At 41.2% G+C, this 13,121-nt stretch overlaps 1 pseudogene; it reads left to right on the top strand.

The window, feature by feature from the left end:
- The first annotated feature begins 810 nt into the window (after positions 1-810).
- On the top strand, positions 811-2,898 carry LOC101713496 (methylosome protein WDR77 pseudogene; annotated as a pseudogene).
- The last annotated feature ends 10,223 nt before the right edge of the window (positions 2,899-13,121 follow it).

Raw genomic sequence — 13,121 nt, forward strand, 5'->3', positions numbered from 1 at the left:
CTCCTAGCTTTGGCTCGCACAATTTTCTTTAGAAAATATCTCCCCTGAGTCCACTTACACAGATCTGTCTTCATTTCACAATTCAGCTTAATTCTTTCTCTTTTTCTAGACATTCTATGACCAAAACAACTGACCATGAACTTTCCTGTATTGAATTCATGTAGCACTCACTGTGCAGCCAGGAAATTCACTGAAACAACAGGGCTCATTTGATCCCCTATATCCTTACCATGATGCTAAGTCCTACATGGTAGGATATTTTTAAATGAATAAAATTTAGTCTAGCAAGGAAAAGAAGATGACATATGACACATATATCTATATGACAATGTAGAATGTGATGAGTGTTGTGAAAGATATATATATAAACTAGTTTTGTAATCCAAAAGAGACAGATGACTTCTCTACAGGGAAATTGCTCCAAGGATTTGCTTGTTGTGCCTGCCTGGAAGGAATATCAATCTCTACCACATGTGTACCTGAGGCTCTGGATCACCCGTCTTGCCTTTTACCACTTGTTGCCTTGCACTGTTCCCTTGCATTCTCAAATACTGCTGTCTTGCCACTCTTGCTAGATGGTGAGCTCAAAATGGCCTGAAATCTTGCCTTATATTTTACGCAGATTCCTCAGTGTCTCTTACATAGTGATGCTGTAAATATTTAGTTTTCTACCCAAGAAATTCTTTTTTAATCCATACCAGTTTCCAGGTTCTATGTTGCATACAGGGTAGTTACAATAATGAATATAATCATAAAACCCAGTGTCTCCCTAAGTGAAGTTCATGGGCTCATACTTGAAATATTTGCACAATGCAAGGTAGAGCATACCAACAACTATGGAGATACCTCAAGGGTCAAGAGGATGGCAGCCAGCCTCTGCAGAGAGGGGAACAATTCTACTTTGGGCAGGAGGTGAGCTGAGCTTCACAGAAGTGTGGTGGTTTACCAGGTAGACAAACAAAAGAAGAATTCCTGAAGTAAAAAGCAAATTTCCAAAGGCCTGACATACCAAAGAAAGAGGAAACAGAATTTGGGGGAGGAAATGTTTTCATTTGTCACACCAGTGTCTAACCTTAATGCTTCTCATATGCACAGAGCAGAATTAACTCAGCAGTTCTTATTTCTGTGTTATATTTGGAACATACTGCTGTGAATTATAAACCAAATTAAAAATAAAATGTGTTTTAGGTTATAGTTTTCCCTTACTTTCAGTCTCATAGGATCTCCTGAATCTGAATCCTCTTTAACAAACAACTTAGCCCATCCTAGCATCACTACTTCTGCAGATTATTAAGGAGGAGTTAATTTTAACATACAGGAAATTTCTCATCAGATACAACATGATCTCCTTTTAAAGAAGCATCCAAGTAACATTCCTTCAGAGCAATAATGCAAAATAGCATTGGAGCTTGAGAGTGTGTGAATCAAGAACCCTTTTGGTAAGAGTTCTATGCAGTGACCACTTCCATGTGGCTTCTGAAATTTACCAGGATTTCCAGTAAGAAGTAAGCAAGCCCAAAAACTCTGAGCACTTGGACTCCACTGAATACCCATTCTCCACTTCTATGACACCCTGAAAACCAAAATAAAGTTCTCAGACAGGAGTGGAAGCACAGAGGTGCACCATGTGGAGCTTGCTGGAGGAACGAAATCAACTGGTGTCCAGTCTAGGAGGGATTTGGACAGTGGAGCTGTGAAGGAAACTCCACCTCCTGTTGTGCAATGGTTGCCTGTTTGGACACATCGGCAGTTGGAGGCTGCGTGGTACAGGGCTGACGGGGAGCTTCTGCTGCATGCCTCCAGCCTCAGTGACTGCTGTTCAGCAGGCTCCCTCTGGCTTTTCAAGGACCCTTGTCCTGCCTCAGTGAAAGTTTCTGCTCCTCTGCAACTCAGAGGGAGGCTGGAGTGGCTAACCTCACTTGGGTGGAGGACAGAAGTATCCTAGTGGCTTCTAATTCAGGTGATGAGTATTGTGGGCAGTGGATAAAAATGAGATACTTATTGTTAGCAAGTTCTGCAAGTTAGAGCGTGATGACATTGTGTCTATAGTTGGTGTCCTCTCACTGGAACACAAGCTGGCAGTGGTAGCAAAGACATCTGCATCAGGCTTTGAGACCCTGCACAGCAGGTGGTACTGGATTCATACAGAGCACATGCATGGCAGGTCACTTGTGCTGATGCCTCTCCCCTCTCCCTCTGTGTTTATCATGGAGTGAGGGCAATAGGGTTTTACTCTAAGATATCTGCTGGGCCAAGCCTGCATACGGGTGGGCTAGAGTGCCTCCGGGCACCTTCCTACCTCCGTGGCCTGGCATCCTCAGCAAAGCCTAGTCTTTGTCTTTGGCGATGAGAATGGAACTGTGTCCCTTGTGACACCAAGAGTGCAAGCCATACCCTTGGCTCAGCTATGCACTCACACTGTATAACCAGGTGGGTGTTCTCCCCACAGTCTTCCCTTGCTGGCCTCCCCCAGTGATGACTGTGACCTCACTGTGCTGGATGTGAGCTTTCTGATGTGTTCAGAAGCTGAGCCCACAAAGACTGTGAGAGATGCTACTTGGTCCCCAATCCATCACTCCCTCCTTAGCACCGTGGGCTGGGACCATCAGGCCATCCATCTGTTGTGCCCACAGAACCTCTCCCTACCCTGGAGCTGGCAGTGTTGCTGAGTTGGCTGGATTTAAGAAAAAAGCAAACCAGCAAGGACACTGCTTTGTCCCTGCCTCCTCAGTTTGTGAGACGGCACAGGAGCCTCATGTACATGTTGGTACCCTACAACTGTGCAGTTATCAGGCTTTGTTTCTTGACCTGAAGGAAGCTAGATTCTGGGATCCTAGAGTTGCAGGAAGGAAAAACTTTCTTGAAAATGGGTATGTATATGTGTCTGAGAGTTTGTAGATCTGTAGTTTTTGGTGTGGGAGTGCATAAAAAATCATCTTTAGTTTTCCTGAGCACCACCTTCTTCCAGAAAAAAAGTTGACAGAAGAATTTTATGCTTCTTGTGTAGCTGTCTATGGGGAATACCCTTGTCTGGGCAGATTATGGCACATGGGCATCCTGGAGTCCTAGAGGCAGTTCTTATGCTAATAACAAAGACAGGGACAACTTTTATTTTATGGAGCTTAATTCAGCATTATGGGAAATAATTCCATTCACAAAATCCAGGCTAGCTACTTGGAAGAAGAAGCAGGACACATTCACCAAGGTTTTGCACAACTCTGTCACTGAATCAAAAATCCATTTTTGGGCTGAGTGAAATTTGGCTGGTGCTTATATAATGTGTGTGCCCCTACCCCCATGGCATTGTTTGGCAGAGATGAGTGCTTTTCAGTCATAGATTCCATAGAGGAAAGTTAGGGATGACAGAGAGCTCACAGGCATTGTAGTGAAGTTAGAAAACTTATATGGACTGTTACAGAAAATCTTTGTCATTTTTCCCACCTGAAAACACCCTGGGGCCTGATCTGCCTCTGGACCCCTTTCCCTAGCTATGAGAAGCTGAATGCAGTATTTGAGGGCTCCTCTAAGACTGTGAAATCCAGCATTAGGTAGAAAATCAAATACTGGTTGGTGAGATAAAGAGCTTAGGCACTGTTTTTTAAAAAAGGAGTAACTTTCTTAGCCCAAGTATTTGGGGGATTCTGATCCTATGTATTATTTTTAAAATATGTGCTCCTAGACAAGGAGACATTTCATTTAAAATTCCCATCTCTGCCATAGGACACTTCCAAATGCAGTTCCTCAGTGATCATTTCCAGATTTGAACTGAGTACAAGTTGGACATGGAAAAGTATTTCATTGATAAACTAGGGGACAAAAAAGTCAATGTGAATTTCATGTTCAGCTTATAAAAAAAAATTAAATGAAAGTTCAGTCAAAAAGAATGAGAATTAACTTCAAGAGATTCTTCAAGGGACTCGGGATATGCATGACGGTACTGAAAAGTGGAAAGCAAATGTGAGGCAGGGCAGGGTCAGATGCTCGCGGTATAGATTTTTATTCATCATTTTCCCAGAAACACAACTCTCCAAGTCCTTACTAAAAAAGGGTTTTGTCTGGAGTGCTAATGACCATGCTTTCATAAACTCTAAATAATCCAACTTAATTCTACCCTTCATGCTGGGTATTGCATGTTCCATAATTACAAGAGTTCTTTCCTCTTTTCCTTTCCCAGATTTGGTGTCAGGCTTGGAGCCACAGAACACTCAGCTGACATAGCTCAGGATATAATTTCTAGCAAAATCTGACTCATTCCTATACTATCATGTGTTTCCAAAGGCCATAAATATGTCACTAAGACCTACAAATGCACCCATTGCTTGTCGCTTCTGCTCTCCTGAGCAGCCCCTCTATTCCTCCCACCTCACCTCTGGTTGGGGTAAATGCTTTCTTATTCATTGTACCAACTCAACCAGGCCTAACAACTGTAGAGCACAGCTCCCCAAATATGCAACTCTTTCCTCAGCCTGCTATCTTTCCCCCAGTATAACTCACCAAGCCATTAGCTCACATCAACAAGCACCAAGCAGATCTGTCCTACCTCCAGCTATACCAGAAAGGACTGAGTAAAAATATGTCACAAGAAATACTAGAAAACAAAGTCCCTTGAGACAGTAAAGACACTGGAAAGGGGAGATAAAAGGGGTTGAGGTACAGCCATAAAGAATGAGAAACTAGAGACATTTATAGATAAGTGGTTGCACATTGAGGCCATACTCTTAAGTGAAATAAATAGGACACACATGTGTAAATACTGAATAGTTTCTCTAGTGTGAGAAACTGAAAGTATAAATAAGGATAAAAATGTATAATTGATATTGTGAAATAGGAAGAAAAGGTCTAGAGGGCTAAGGGAAGTGGGAGGGGTAGGGGAAAAAAAGACTGGAAAGGAAAAAATATGAGAAAAGGAAAAAATGGAAACAAAGTCTTTGTAAATAGGGAAGGGTGGAGGGGGTGAAGGGAGGGCAGGGGAATGGGGAAAAAATAAGAACCAAGATACATCATGTACAGGTACAAGATCCCAATGAGGAATGTAACTGTATTGTATACCGAAAATGTACCAAGAAACTGAATGGGGGAAAAAAGGCGGGCTGAGGCAAAGTGCTTGGGTCAGTCCAGGGCTCAGTAGGATACTCTCTAGAATCCCAAAGTCACTGTTCTTTCAAAATCAGAGAACAAATTAAAATGAGACAATCTTTGTTTAGTCCAGCGGTAGGAAGGAGAAGAGTGGGACCACTTTTACTAGCATGCCAAGTTCAGTGGCAGAATGGATTCTCCATGGCTTTGATCTCAAAGAAACTATATCTCCGTGGTGTTGGCTGCTTGGTCACACACAGAATTGAGAACCAAACTCTGTAGCTGTCTTCAGCAGAGTGATCTGCGCTTCCTTTTGGAAAGAGCAGGATAACACATTAATTGTCCCTACTGAGGTTTTCTGTTGAGAACTGAATTATCAAAGTATAGAAGAACTTTTCTTGGCTCCCATGATCCATCATATTAGATGAAAAAGAAATATCTAAGGACCTCTCTTTAAGGTCATTTGGCCCCAACTTCTGTCAATCTAGGGGAGAAGCTCCATTCAGGAGAAGGGTTGTAATTGATCATGTCCCTCAATACTTCCTCCTCCCATTCATTACAACTTAATTAATGCCACCAGCAACATCTCTGTTAAGATCTAAAATGTCTCCCCTAAAGTCTCACATATTTGGAAGGTGATTGGATTATGGGGGCACTCTGCACATCAGTTGATTCATCCACTGGTAAGTTCAGTAGCTGAATGTGCTCTTGGGAGGTGTAGTCTGGGTGGAGGTGGACACTTCATGTGACCAGAGGGTATATTCTTGTCCCTGGGTCCTTCCACCTCTAATTTCTGGCTGCCATGGGATGAGCAGCCGTTCTCCTCCATGCACTTCAGCCATGTCATTTCTATGTTGGAGCCTTCCAACTTCGGACCGACTGGAAATTATGAGCCAAATAAACTTTTTTCCTCTAATTTGTGGATGTTTTGGGGAGAGACAAGAAAGCTAAAATAATCCCTATGGTCCAATCCTGATACTCAAATGATCTTGACTCCTTGTGTCCATGACTAGTACCTCCTTTTAATTGATTCTATCACAGTCTTCTATCAAATCTGCCACCTAAATATCTCTTGCCTCTGCCCACTTATGTCCTTGCCTGAATCTTAGCCTTTGCCTAGGTCACCATCATCTCTGGTCTATTCTCCATGTTCAAAGATAGATTGTGAAAATGTACAAAAAGTCTTGTTACCTGCTCCCAGGTTAGACCTCAATACCTTCTCATGGATTGCCATTAGGATAAAGTCTAAACTCCTAATTCTGGTCACCAAGGCCCTTCACAGCCCAGTTCCTGCCAGGCTTTCTAGCCTCAGCTCCTTATCTTTGTATTTCAACCCTCTACAACTCAGTCCACACTCACATGCACACACTGTGCTTCAGCCAAATTGAGTATGCAGCTCTTTCCTGAGTGACCTTGCCATGCCTAGCCTTGGAATACTCTTCCTCCTCCTTGTTTGTCAGTATTCACCTCACAAGTCAGTTCCTCTGGGAACCTTTGTCTGAGCAGTCAGGTCTCAGACTGTCATTCTTACCTAGTCTCCTCCCTCCATTGCATGGAGATAGATTTCTAAGAGATGTGGGACCAGGAAAAATTACAATTGGAAGCCTCTGGGCTAGGACTTGCTCCCCCTTTATTCCCATCATGGTTCACGCATGCACTGAGGAGAGCAGCACACAAATATGAACACTGTGGCCACACGTCCATGCCCTGCCCACAGCCTTTTCTTAACCACTGCCCAGCCATCCACAGACCCGGCAGAGATGGTGTGGCCAATGTTGTCTGCTCTAGAAAGCTGTGTCTAGGGAGAGAACACTTCATGCCCAGGAAGCTGCTATATCTACTGGGGCAGGAATTTCTATCCTGAACATCCAGAGAAGGGGTGGAAGTAGTACATTTTAAGTATAAATTCTCTCATTGGCCTCAAGATGTTTTTGCCCATGGCTAGAGTGCGGCCTCCTATAGAACAATGCCTAGATGAAGGCTTGGGTGGGCATAGCTTGCTGAGATCCAGGGAGGTGCTGCCTGCCTGCCCTCCTGTCCCTGGATTTGAGCTCCAAACAAAACACAACCTACCTTGGTCACCTCATGTTACACAATCCTTGGCACAGCATGCAGTAGCTGTTCAATGAACATTGGATGGGGACCAGGGATTTAGCTCACTGGCACTGCACCTACCTCACAGGCGCAAGGTCCTGAGTTCAATCCCCAGTACCTAAATAAATAAATATTGGATGAATAAATTGAATGTATTATAGAACTTTGGGGAACAACACAGGGATTCTATGAGGATTAATACAAATATGTTGAGTTCAGAAAACATTCATTGATCACCTATGGGTGAAGCACTGTAGGGAATTCAGAAATGAACAAGGGTGGCTCTGCATTTAACTGGTTATAATTTAGTAAATGTGATATCCTAAATCATCTAAAACTAATGTGATAGACAAAGGGCTGCATGAGCTTGTGGTGAAAGATAATCACAGACACAGACACACCTAGAGGAAATTATTTAAATAAAACTTCAGATCAATAGAAAGTTCACATATCTTTATAACTTGCAGGGAAGTCAGGTGTAAAGTTTAATTATGGCAGCCGATTGAGCCAAAATGAGCCTTTCTCTGTACGTTTGGACACATTTTATTTTTGTGGCACCTTCTATCTCTTTGCATATTACCTGTTAACTATGAGTTGTAAGACACTTCTTTTCTTTATCCATTCTGTCCCTGGCATAAACCCTCCTTAAATAATCCTAACTCCTTCCCCTCTAAACTGTCTCTACGCAAACTGAGGCACCTGGCAGAGAAAGGGCGGACACTGATTGTGCATTGTGTTCTGACACAATGCCTATTACTATGCTTTGTACAAAACATTTAATTGACTCAAATTGCAGAATAGAAAGGTATGTATTTGCTGGCAACTATTTACAAAACGAGTAATACATTTACTACTAGATGGTTATAATTGAACTTCTCAAAAACTAGAAAATTTCACCATTACTTATTTTTGTTATTTTTTAAAGCCTTTCCAGTAAACGTAGCCCCTGGCCTTGAGGTCCTCCCTAGTCAGGTCCATTTGATTATAATTGTTCATTTTCATTAGGAACTTCACCTCTAATTAAGTGGATTCAAGAGAAAGCTTGGTGGGTGTTTTAACACAATATGCACTTGCTTTCATGCTTCAAATCAGAGATTCTGGTCTGTTAATTTTGACAATTTCTAAGTTGTTTCTTTGATTTGACTACTTGAAAAATTGTTACAAGTAGATCTCTCCTAAATGGAAACCCAGTATGCAATGCATTATTTGGTCAGTATCTTAAGAATTTAAGGGTTTCCTTTTATCCTTTTTCGTTTTGCTTTTAGTTTGTATCTTTTTTTTCCATTAAATTTATTGGTACATTTTAGGTATATAGTACAGTATCATTGGGATCTTGTACCTTTACATGATGTATCTTGGTTCTTAATTTTTCCCCCTTCCCCTGCCCTCCCTTCACCTCCTCCACCCTTCCCTATTTACAAAGACTTTGTTTCCATTTTTTTCCTTTTCTCATATTTTTTCCTTTCCCTTCTTTTCTTTCACCCACCCCTCCCACTTCCCCTACTCTTTTTCTTAGTTTATATCTTAACAACCTTCAGAGGGTTTTCAAGTAATTAGATATACTATATAGCTTACCATGTTACAGAAAGAGATGAGCCACTCACTGAGATTTGGACATTGTTTGCTCTGTAGAGATTCAACATGTGTTAGGTTCTTTCAGGATGCACAAGAGACATGTGCTCAAGTTACTTCCACAAGGTCATGGAATTCATTGTTCATGTTTCTTAGTCAGAGTTCTTTTTATCCTTTCTTCATACAATACAGGCTCCTGTATGAACCTCACTCTCTTGACTCTCTCTCTCTCTTTCTCTGCACTCATTCAAGTAGGTAGGCACATGGTACTCACTGCCTCAAGGAAGATTTGCTGCAACAGAATGCCCCCAAAAAGGCAGTCTCTGACTAGGTAGCATGTCGACACCTTAGTGTGCTGAGAGTAGTAGGTCAGACTCAGAAATAAATAAAAAGCAAGGGGAACAAGAGATACCATCCTATCGCCCTTTACATCAAAATCATCTTGAGCTTCCTAAGGTTGGAGAAAGAGATATATTAAAGAAAGGAAACAAAGGAAGAGAACATATAGAGGCCTGCAATGGGGTGGGAGGACCTTGAGGCAGTAGTCATATCAGGGTCCCTGAGCTACATGATCTCTCCGCCTTCAATTCTTTCTATATTAGTCAGCTTTGCATTGTATAGCAAAATACCTGACACTGGCTATTTATGCAGTAAAGATAGGATTATCTTGAATCACAGTTCTGGAGGTTTAAGCCCCAATCCAGTGGCCTCTTTAGTTTGCTTCTCTAAGAAGAGCAGCCCTTCACGGTGGGAATGCATGTCAGAGTGAAAGGCCACATCTTAAAACAAGAAACAAAGGCAGCACAACCTTCAGGAGGTTCTGGGAAAGCACATCCTTTGGAGAATAATGTCAATCCGGCACCAGGTTTTGTCAATCCAATAATCAAACCCCAGTTTCAATAACCTTGAACACTTATGAACCTTCAAAGAAGGATAAGACCTGGATTCCCCCTGGGGAACTGGTGATGTGGAAAGAGAAGTCTCTGCACCTGTACGTGGATGCAACGGGCCTCAAGCTTCCCTAAGCCCAACACACTCCTCACCCCATCCCTTCAGCTAGACAGTGGTAAATCATGTTATCAGATATGAATTTACAGGAAATACAGAAAATTACCCCAATTCACTCAGACCAAGCATCAAACCAGAATATCATTCAAGATACACTGCCACCAAGAGCAGCTATCAGGCCATTTTGTGTCCTTGAAGCTGACTCCTGCTGCGGAGGTCACAAGTTACTGGCCTGCTCCTCTAATGCCAAATACAGAAGAGGGACTAGGGATACTGGGGTACTCTGAGATTTCACAGAAGAGAGAAGGCAGATGCCAAGGTAGGCTGGTAGAAAAAGATATGGAGATGGAAAAGCTACTTCATTTTCAGTTTCTGAGAACTTAACCCCAGAAGTGAAGCACACTAGCCAGTGTCACACAACATATTAGTGACTGAGTTGGAAATAGAATCAGATTCTTTTCATATTATTATAGAATTCAAAATATAAATATATATATTCAGAGACATGAACATAGCTTTTCTTTTTTTTTTTGGTATTAAATTCTTTTATTGGTACATTGTAGGTATACAGCACAATCACATTTCTCATTGGGAATTGTACCTTTACATAATGCATCTTGGTTCTTATTTTTTCCCCATTCCTAGCCCTCCCTGCACAAGCTTCACCCTTCCCTATTTACAAAGACTTTATTTCCATTTTATCCATTTCTCAGTATTTTTCCTTTCCCTTCTTTCCTTTAACCTGCCCCGCCCACTACCCCTACCCCTTTGGACCTTTTCTTCCTATTTTACATTATCAATTATTCATTCTAATCATTGGTACATTTTAGGTATATAATACAATGACATTCATCATTGGAAATTTGTACCTTTACATAGTCGCTCTTGGTTCTTATTTTTCACCCTTGCCCAGCCCTCCCTTCAACCCCTCCAGTCCTCCCTATTTACAAAGATTTTGTTCCCATTTTTCCATTTTCTCATATTAATCCTATTCCCTTCTATCCTTTCCCCTAGCCCTCCCACTTCCTTCCCCTTTGCCCCTTTTCTTCCTATTTCACATGACCTATTATACATTTAATCCTTATTTATACTTTCAGTTTCTCACACCAGAGAAACTATTCAGTATTTACACATGTATGTCCTATTTATTTCGCTTAAGAGTATTGCCTCAATGTACACACACGTAGCTATAAATGTCTCTAATCTCTCATTTTTGATGGCTGAGTAGTACTCCATTTACTAAAAAACCACATTTTCTTTATCCAGTCTCCAGTTGATGGGCATTTGGGCTGTTTCCAAGTTTTAGCTTTTACAAACTGCACTGCTATGAACATGGGTGCACATATATCACTGTGGTATGATTCTTTTAATTCTTTGGGGAAGATCCCCAGCAGTGGAATAGTGGGGTCAAATGGGATTTCCAGTCCTAGTTCTTTGAGGTATCTCCATACTGATTTCCACAGTGATTGCACCAGTCTACACTCCCACCAGCAGTGGAGCAGGGTTCCTCTTTCCCCACAGCCCCGCCAGCATTTCTTATTGGTTGATTTCATGATAGCAGCCATTCTTTCTGGAGTGAAATGGAATCTCAGCCTTGTTTTCATTTGCATCTCTCGAATGACCAGTGATGTTGAACATTTTTTCATGTATTTATTTGCTATTTCTACTTCTTTATCTGAGAAATATTTGCTCATTTCAGATGCCCATTTTTGGATTGGGTCTTTAAATTTGGGAGATCTGATCTTTTTAAGTTCTTTATAAAGTCGAGATAGTAGACCTTTGTCAGAGGAAGAGCAGGTGAAGATTTTTTCCACATTGTGGGTTGTCTCTTCACACTGCTGGTGGTTTCTCTTGCTGTGCAGAAGCTTTTTAATAAGAAGAGATCCCATTTGTTGATTGTTTGTGGTAGTTCACGGGCAACTGAGGTTTTATTCATAAAATCTTTTCCTACACCGATGTCTTCAAGGGTTCTACCTAACCTCTGTTCCAACTGGTTCAGAGTTTCTATTTTAATATTTAGATCTTTAATCCATTTTGATTTTAGTTTAGTGCATGGTGAGAGATACAGGTCTAGTTTTAATCTTTGGCAAGTTGAAGCCCAATTTTTCCATCACCATTTATTAAAGAGGCTATCTTTCCTCCAGTGAGGGTGTTTGGCTCCTTTATCAAAGATGAGATGGCTGAGTGTGTCTGGCACTGTTTCTGCATCTTCTAATCTGTTCCACTGGTCCTCAAGTCTGTTTCTTTGCCAGTACCATGCTGTTTTTATCACAGTAGCTTTGTAGTAGAGTTGCAGGTTGGGGATTGTGATTCCCCCCTGCCATGTCTCTGTTACCTAGAATTGCTTTTGCTATTCTGGGTCTCTACTTGGTCCAAATGAATTTTTGGATTGTTTTCTCGAGGTCTATGAAGTATGCTGCTGGGATCTCAATTGGAATTACATTAAATCTATATAGCAGTTTTGGAAGTATGGTCATTTTCACTATATTAATCCTTTCTACCCAGGAGCAGGGGATGTCTGTCCATTTTCTGATATCATCTTCAATCTCTCTTTTCAGAGTGCCATAGTTTTCAGAGAAGAGGTCTTTGATTTCTTTCATTAGGATGATTCCTAGGTATTTCAGTTTTTTGGATGCTATTGGGAAAGGAATTCTCTGCCCTATTTCTCTCTCAGTGAGTCTGTCATTCGGGTAGAGGAAAGCTATTGATTTTTGTGTGTTGACCTTGTAACCAGCTACTTGACTGAATTTGGTTATTAAGTCTAGAAGACTTTTGGTGGAGTTCTTGGGGTCTTCTATATAGAGTATCATGTCATCTGCAAATAATGACAATTTGACTTCTTCATTTCCTATCTTTATTCCTTTTATTTCTTTCTCTTGTCTAATTGTCATGGCTAATGTTTCCAGAGCTATATTGAACAAGAATGGTGATAGTGGACATCCTTGTCTTGTTCCTGATTTTAGTGTGAAGGATTTCAGTTTTTGACCATTTAGTATGACACTGGCTGTTGGTTTTTCATAGATGGCTTCTATCAGTTTGAGGTAGAGACCATCTATTCCAATTTTTTGTAGGGTTTTTATCATAAACGCATGTTGAATTTTGTCAAATGCTTTTTCTGCATCTATGGAGATAATCATATGGTTTCTGTCCTTAGCTCTATTGATATAGTGTATTACTTTGATTGATTTTCGTATATTGAACCATCCCTGCATCCCTGGAATGAATCCCACTTGATCAGGGTGTATGATCTTCTTGATGATCTTCTGAATTCTGTTTGCCAGTATCTTATTAAGGATTTTTGCATCTTTGTTCATTAGTGAGATTGGCCTATAGTTCTCTTTTTCAGTTGGATCTTTCTCTGCTTTGGGGAT

Source organism: Heterocephalus glaber, unplaced genomic scaffold (genome assembly GCF_053883595.1).
Source record: "Heterocephalus glaber isolate CG9 unplaced genomic scaffold, H.glaber_assembly_v1.0 deba00001463, whole genome shotgun sequence".
NCBI classification, from domain to species: domain Eukaryota; kingdom Metazoa; phylum Chordata; class Mammalia; order Rodentia; family Bathyergidae; genus Heterocephalus; species Heterocephalus glaber.